Genomic DNA, 9,159 nt, shown 5'->3' with positions numbered 1-9,159 from the left:
CCGATGCTCTCCATATACCATAATCTAAAAAGGACAACATAATAATATATATACATGCATATATGTGTCTGAAATACACACCTCAACTAATGGGTATATTAAATATATATAAGATTCCATTTTCTTAATATGCCTTGACAAATAGGTGGCGAATTCAAAATGATGATTAGAAATGAACAAATAGCCGAATAAGGTAACCTAGGGATATGGCAATCACTTTTAGCAAAACTTAAAGTTGAAGAAAAGAGAATATGAATAACATATTAGCAGAGGTGTTACCTATACTTGTTGACATGGACAAGTCACTAAATCAATGTTACCCCAAATTAATACCTTAAATGCAATTTTTATGGATACAAACCAAGATTTGGTTAAATAATTGAATGGAATGAACTATTGTGTACAAATACTATATCAAGATGACTACACAAATAATGTGTTGAGAAACTTAAAGTTGAAGAAAAGAGAATATGAATAGCATATTAGCATAGGTGTTACCTATGCTTGTTGACATGGACAAGTCACTAAATCAATGTTACCCTAGATTAATACCTCAAATGCAATTTTTATGGATACAAACCAAGATTTGGTTAAATAATTGAATGGAATGAACTGTTGCGTACAAATACCATATCAAGATGAACACACAAATAATGTGTTGAGAATGTGTTACTTAATAAATAAATGTATGAAATACTTATTGTGAAAATGGTAAATGAAGAAAGTGTCCAAAAAAAGAGTGATAACAACAAGAATGACTCCTATTAAAAAAATTGAATAAGTCAGACTGTTATTTATTTTAAAGTAATATGTTGATGTAATGAAGAAAATGACATGCTAAGAATTAACATTTAAGAGGCACTACACTATATCAACAGCAGAGGGTAAGATAATGCAAATGAGGGAAATTCCATGATTACGTAGGGAAGCAAAATGCCTACCACTTTTATCTACCAGGGAAATTTTGGTGTTGCGTTGAAAGGAAAAAGAAAAATCCGAGACACATAATTAAGCTACGTTGTAAAGACAGTATAGCCATGTTGAATAGGGTAAGCAAACAGAGCTACCTTAAACTCTACTCCTGTATGACCAACGCATATGGAACATTTGAATCAAGATAAAGATATAGCATCACTACTGAGTACAAACTCTTGTAATGACAAACACATTAAATGATTCCTGAACATATTATTATTGTAAAAGCAGATAGTATAGGCAGAATTGATGCCTTTGTGGTCTAAAATGTATAATGGAACCACGTAATGGGATCTTTGTCAATTGGCCTAACCATTCAATAAGTAAAAGAAATTACAATGATGAGTTTACGAGGATGTTGTTAACTTTGGTTGAGTGCAGATCACCGATTCTTGTTGGGTCGAGATGCATATTGATGATTTTTGTTGGGTATATGAATAACAATTGACAAAGTTCATGAAAAAGAAAATTAATAAATAAATAAATATTGAAAACTAATTACTATAATAAGTATGAATGTAGGGAAAATTGGAAGGAGTAACCTAGTTGAATTTCTTTGCATTCTTACTCAGACAAAATTACGTTGCAAAAGCAAGCAGTTACTAAGGAGAGACTACTTGAGAAGATGAGAGTGAAGATTCTAGGCACAAAGCTTACTAAGGAGAGGCTACTTGAGAAGACGAGAGTGAAGATTTTATGCACAAAGCAAATCGCACCCAATTTTGACAGGCAGGAAACATCGAGCATGATGTAGGGGAAGATGTAGCACCTCTCAGTGAAAAGTAAATATTTGATTTACTTTTACTATAGTAACTTAGTGAATGTGTAGAAGCCAGATGTAAAGTTATTTATTTATTTATTTGTTTAAAAATTGGTTATGGCTACTTATGTAAAAAAAAGTCGTTAAGCAAAATTTTTTATTTTTATTTACTAGATAGTTGGGACAGTTACTCCCACCCCTAGAAATAAATTATCTCAATTGAGAAAAGGTTGGAAAGAGAGATGAGAGGAAAAATCCTTGGGGAAGACTTGAAATGTTGTTTTGTCAACAGGACCTTGTTGGAGGAAGGGCAAAACATTGCAAAGTTATTCTTGAGCTAGATTATAGACCAGTGGAAACCTGCAACAGACTGAGAAATCTATAAGTTCCAGGGTAACGCTTGTAAATGGACTTTGCTAGGTCACTGTCCATAGCTGTTGTGGAAATGAAAATTGGCTTGAGGGGAGAATTGATGAGATTGTTGTTCTGGAAATGAAAATTAGCTCGGGGCAAATTGGACGAGATTTCGGTTCTGAATGGTTGGGTGGAGTGACTTTTCTCCCTGTGGATTCCAATTTCCCAAACAGCCTACACCTTAACAGATAAGTATTTCAATTTTTTTTTTTTGCAGAAGTTATATATTGCTTCTGTAATTGTTGTGGAAATTATGTAATTACTAAAGAAAGAGTAAATTCTGTAATTACTGTGGAAAGAGTAAATTCTTTAAGGTTATTGAATGGAAATTACACATTTGGATAATAGAAGTAAATGGTAATTCCTTTTTGTAATACAAGAGTATTGAGTTCCCTATAAAGTTTTTGTGATGAGTCACAATATTGTCTGGATGTATTAGAGTAATTTTACAGAATGATTGGGAATTTTGTAAAAGGATCTGCACACTAAACGAAATTCTGAAATAATGAGCAGACATTATTTAGAAGTAAGGTCAAACCGTGTTGGTATAATTATCTATATTATGAACCTGATTAGTTCCCAGGCCATTGGCTTAGTGCCAGTAGCTGAAAAACAATTCTATGTCTATCTCTATAAACTAAAACAAGTCCGGCTATATCATGAATCTTTAGAGTTGATAGTAACTATAAAAATGATTGAATAATTATACTACAACAGGGGTTGTGTACACAACAGATTATGCACAAATAACCAAAATCTGTCCTTGGTTAAAAGGAAAACAGTAAACATGTGGTCGCTACAAACATGCAAATAACCATCAAATTATACAGTGATAGATGGATGAATAATATGTAGCATGCTAGCATTTAGTAAGTTGTAATAAGGTTTTGGAAACTACTATCAATACAAGAAATACATATCTAGAAAAGATATATGCCAGACATGCAGCCATTGTGGCAACCCCTATTTCCAACTCTATAGATCCATTAATGCAGTGACTAGAGTAACGAACCTGGAGCATGGAAGAGAAAAATATGCCACTGGCGGGTTCCAAATTGTTTAGAAAAGGAGTTGCTAGGCGATACAAGTTGCAGAGGGCTTAATCCCTATCGAAAAATGATTGTAATTAACCTCGGAGACGGATGGGAATTGGAAATAAGATAACAGAAACCATGATAAAGACATTGTCAAGCCGATGGCTCAGAATCTGAGCCTGCCTTCTTTGAAGATGAATATTAGTTAAATCATTCTTATATTATGATAACAATTTTATTATGGACCGGTCTTTACACATTTCCATAATACATAAAATTAGGATTTAAGACCCTCTGATTCTCGCTTAAAGGTCACAATCTATGTCCATTTTAACCATTTAGTTTCATGGCTTAGATTTGCTTTATGAGCTCACATTCCATAGTCAATGTATCGTTGTTCTAAGAAGTTTCCTTTATTCCAAATCGAAGAAATAAAATTTAATATCAACCTCTGTGTCCTGCAGTCAACTCTCAGAGATCGTGCAAAGACAAATATGTACAAAGGTGTTTCAGCGACATACACTGTTATCATTTTAATCTAATGGATACTGCATTCGTGGGCAAAGCCCCGTGGTTTTGGGTTATAACCTCTGAAAAGGACCAACTTCTCATTATGACTCTCATTAAGTAATAAGTGATTAGCTCCTGATCGATGAATTCTTGCTCAATAAGATAAAATATTGTTTGATTTCTTTGGTTCCAAATAATTTTCCTATAACACTATGAACTAATAAGAAAGTCTTGTTTTCTTATCAGAAAATGGATCCGTCAGGAATTAGTTTTTTGGATTGGTGTTTCGTTTATTGATCAAAATTTTTAAAGGGTAAATTTTAGAATATTTTTGAAATTTAGGTAAGATTTCAAAATAATTTTTCAAAATATTTCAAAATTTATAATTAAAATATTTTATTCTTAAAAAAAAGGCACCTTTAAGATATCAAAGTTTTCCATATAAATCATCATTTCTCTTTGGAAATATGCCAGATTTTATTATATTGTTTTTGAGATTTTTAAATGTTACAAAGGTCTATGAAAGAAGAAAGAAATAAATTATTTTAACGTGGCTAAAGATAGTCTATGGGAAAAATTACTTCTTTCATATGCTTGATGTCTCTGCCCTTTTTCTGTGAAGTTTCAAAATAAATACTTAACTATTACAACTAAAAATCTTGTTGACTTATGAATATTATTTAATAAAATTTTGTTTTGTTTTAATTAATGAAAATAATTAAAAAATCAAACTTAACAAAAGGTGTACCATCATGTGGATATTTTTTTAATAATGATGTTGAATTGGTAATCATCTATTGAAATAATAGGAATAAAGTTTAAAATTAATTCATTGATTATCACTATAAGACCAAGATGTATCTAATAGTAAAAGTATTTAGTTTTTAGTTTTATCACATAAATTAAACATATTTTTAGAAATTGAATCTGAGTAAATGAGAAAACAAATATATTGAAATTTTAAAAAATACAAATTAAAAATTAAAAAATAAACATCTACAGCTAATTCAGTCTCATTGCAACTAAAATTCAAAAAAAGATACAGAGCACAAATAGCATACAGAGATTAAACAAAGGGAAACATCTTAAAAGTGAGGGGAAAAGGAAACTTGAAGAAAGGAGACTGAACCTGAGTGATGCCATAGTAAACCCCTGGCTATGAATCATTTTCTCAAACAACGACGTGTGTCCTCTCTGAGGAAGGAAACCTGTTGGAGATGGGAATTGGCGTGTGTCCTCTCTGACGAAGGCAACCTGTTGGAGATGGGAATTGGCGTGTGTCCTGGAGCAAGCTGTTGGAAATGGAAATGCATGACCGCGTGCATTTCAAAGAAGATCAAGGGTGAGGGCGAGGGTGAGGCTCCGTTATGATCATCAATGCATCAATAATTCTGCAAATAAGGCTACCAAATGCAAGGCACTCAAATGTGGCGAATGATCAATGAGTGCTTTAGATTTGACTGTTTCTCGTGTTATATAAGCCTGGCATCACCAATTCACATTTTGCACAATTATCCTTCATCTTTATAAATGGAAACTGGGCTTCCTCACCTAGAAGAATGACACATTGCTCGAATTTGAAATGGAATCTTTAGAGTTGATAGTAACTATAAAAATGATTTAATAATTATACTACAACAGGGGTTGTGTACGCAATAGAGTATGCACAAATAACCAAAATCTATCCTTGGTTCAAAGGAAAATAGTAAACATGTGGTCGCTACAAACATGCAAATAACCATCAAGTTATACAGTGATAGACGGATGAATAATCTGTAGCATGCTATCATTTAGTAAGGTGTAAGAAGGTTTTGGAAACTACTATCAATACAAGAAATACATATCCTATTTCCAACTCTATAGATCCATTAATGCAGTGACTAGAGTAACGAACCTAGAGCATGAAAGAGAAAAATATGCCACTGCCTGGTTCGGAATTGTTGAGAAAAAGAGTTGTTGGGCGATACAGGTTGCAGAGGGCTTAAACCCTATCGAAAAATGACTGTAATGAACCTTGGAGGTGGATGGGGAATTTGTCTAGGCTATATGAATTGAATTCCAGGTACCGCCCAATGTATGATGTATGGGCCAATACTGGATGTATGAGCCAAGGTATGTTGGATGGATGTCATCGGCTCAAGCCAGATGACATTGCCGATCGACGCAGGTACTGTGAGGGACGATGACGGTGGGTACTGTCAAGATGATGTCAAGGATGGGTTGCCAAAACTTTGGGGAGTTACGACAGGTATTGTAAGAGAGAGTTTTGGGAGTTGTATCTGAAGGGAGCATTAATGGATCTATAGAGTTGGAAATAGGCATTATCATTTAGATCAACCTTTTTATGGTTATTGTAGCTCTCACCATCCAGTATCAAATTATAGTTTTGAAGCCTTCAAAATGTAGGTGACCCCCTCAAGCAGAGATGTCCTGCCTAAGTGCTCCATTCAACATTATTTGCAGTGTATATTCTCGCATGCACTGTTTACACTATCGTGCGTCAATAATTTCTTAAATATATGTATTGTTCATTAAGCAAAACTCAAGGTGAAATTCATCCTCGTATAAGGAATTAATTGCATATCTTATAGCCTATAATACATGTACACATGATTTTCAAGTGGCAACTTACACCCAGAATTCGAACACAACACAATATAAAAGAAAATATCATTTTATAAGGACACTTATACAATTTCTATTGCAGTGGGAAGCAAACAATTGACACTTACATAATTGTTATTGCTATTGCAGAGGGAATTAACTAAAACATACCTGACGAAGGGAAGCGGTCTCCATGAAAAAGATAAATATCGTGCTACTAAGAGAAACAAGGGAAAAGTTAAAACATACTTATAAGTAAACTAGGATTTTGCCATAAGAGCTTGCTTTGCCGATAAAACTGAGCGGTAATACTTACATGAGAGACTAATTTTTTTTCATTGACTTGAAATTGAAGTGGTGTGTAGCTTTTAGGATTTGTTATATGGGTGAATTTTTTTTTCCAACCTCTTGTTTTTGTGTACAAAGAAATTGTGCCCATGAGAATTCATAAATATGATAAATTGAAAACATAATTTAATAAAATAGAAAATAATTATAATGAATACTTTTAAATTTATATATTAAAGTGATTTTATATCGCATATCATGAAATACATGATGATGTTAATACATCACTTGTCCTATTAGTGACCACCGAAGCCATAAACCGCAATATATCACTCAAGAACAGAAATGTGAGGTATTCTATTTCAAATTGAAAACAGTATCTATAGCTTGCAATTGGGTTTGGGGACTGGCACAAATAATTTTGCTAAACTTATTACTCTTCGTCTCGGGCTCCACTTTGCACTTGATGACTTCAAAGATCTACAAATTTTTGGGGATTTAAAAATCATTGTACACTTGTTTAACAATGCATCCACTTGTCATATGCATTCACTTAGAAATATATTGGATGAAGCATTGCTTTTTAAATCCCAATTTGAATATATCTCTTGTCAACATATTTAGAGGGAGCCCTTCCCACAAACTATCCAAGGAGGCCATGCCGATCAACTATCCAAGGAAGCCACTGTCATAAAGGAACAACAAGGTGATGAACACTTCTAGTACTGCCATAAACAGTACATAGATCAACACTACCTTAGGGTCAACATGCCCTAATTTTGCAGTATATTTTTGTCTCAGTACATGATATAGTTTTTATTTGTATATATTATTAAGAAGTGTTTAACTAATTTTTTATGGCCATGGGCCGAACATATGCATATGCCAATCATGCATTTACAACATGTAATTTGCTTTACTAATAGAAAATTGTGATTTTCCACAGGAAAACAAAATTAAAGTGATTTTATATGGTTATAAGAATATGAAAAAACTGTAAAGGAATTAATTGATTTTTTTTTTAAAGCTCTATCGTGTATTATTATTATTATTATTATTATCCAATTTTAAGGTCACTTCTAAGCCATACACTAAATTGGTGCAGAAGACCCCCTTGTTTGTGGGACAAGGGACTTGCTTAAAGTGATTTTATATGGTTATAAAAATGTGAAAAAATTGTAAAGGAATTAATTGTTGTTGTTGTTGTAGTTGTTTTTTGTTTTTGTTGTTAAGTTTGATTGTGTATTATTATTATTATTATTATTCAATTTTAAGGTCACGACCAAGCTAGACACTAAATTGGTGTATAAGACCCCCTTTTTTGTGGGACAAGGGACGGCTCAACTATTTTGACTACTAAATCTACCAAAGCATACATACTCTACTCCCTTTGGGTTTTGAACTTGTGACCTCTTAGAAAGAAACACATGCTCTTAATCATTATGCGAAATTATTATTTAAAAGTAAAAATTTAAAAATTTGGAAATGCACATTAACCTCTAAAATTTGAAAAAGCAATTTTGAAAAATAAACTTTGAAGATTCAAGGAAAACATTGAAAAATAAACATTGAAGATTCAAGGAAAACATAAAAAAATAAACCTAAAAAAAGAACGTCAATTTTAAAAAATTTAAGAAAACATAATTATCTTTTTCATTTTAATCACAAAAATATTTGAACATTTTCTCCTTGGAATATATATATATATATATATATATATATATATCACACAAAGCAAACAATTTCAAGTAAGATTGCATTTTTTTCCTATACTTATTTTTTAATATACTAAAATTTAAATCTCAATCTATATAAAATTTGAGATAATATAATTTTGATCACGGAAACTTAAAATCATTGATTGTTCTGAGAGGCACTCTAGAATCTATTATTGAATATATGTTTTAGTGTTCTATTTTTTTAAGTAAACAGTTTGACTTGAGCAAATTACATAAAAATAAAATTAATAATTAAAATTCAATTGAGATAAAATAATCAATTTACTATTTACAGTTTTTGATAATTTTCAAGGCTATTATGACCTTCTACAAAACTCCTAGTTATTGTATACCTAGTGTGGGTAATTTTGTGCAGACATATATTTTTTGATGGCTACACCCCAACTTACTGCATATGCTGTAAAGACATCTACAACATGTAATTTTCTTAATTAATAGAAATTTTTCCTCGGGGAATTATATATGTGCGATCAACATAGCTCAATGCTCTACGAGATTTTCATCAACCTAATTTCAACCTCTTTTTCAATGCAATTTGTATAGGTATTTGAAGAATGACTAAGTGGGTGAAGATTAACATGTTGGAAGTTGAAGAACCAGAGGATATGATGGAGTTTTCAGCAGAAGACTTAACATGATGGGGACCAAGTTGTAGTCATAACATATTGTCAAATTGAAGATTTTATAAGCGAAGAAGATTTGAATGAATGTGCACCCACTCAATTTCTTTTTCGGTGTTATCAAAGTAAAAAAGTAGAGAATATGAAACAAACATGTTTTCCAAGAGTATGTGCTATGCGAGTATTTATATATTTTTTCAATATACTATAATTTT

The sequence above is a fragment of the Pinus tabuliformis genome, chromosome 7 (genome assembly GCF_031772625.1).
Source record: "Pinus tabuliformis cultivar Carrire ecotype Pingquan chromosome 7, CPIR1, whole genome shotgun sequence".
Classification (NCBI taxonomy): Eukaryota; Viridiplantae; Streptophyta; class Pinopsida; order Pinales; family Pinaceae; genus Pinus; species Pinus tabuliformis.
The sequence above is the reverse complement of the archived record's forward strand: the minus strand, read 5'-3'. Positions refer to the sequence as shown.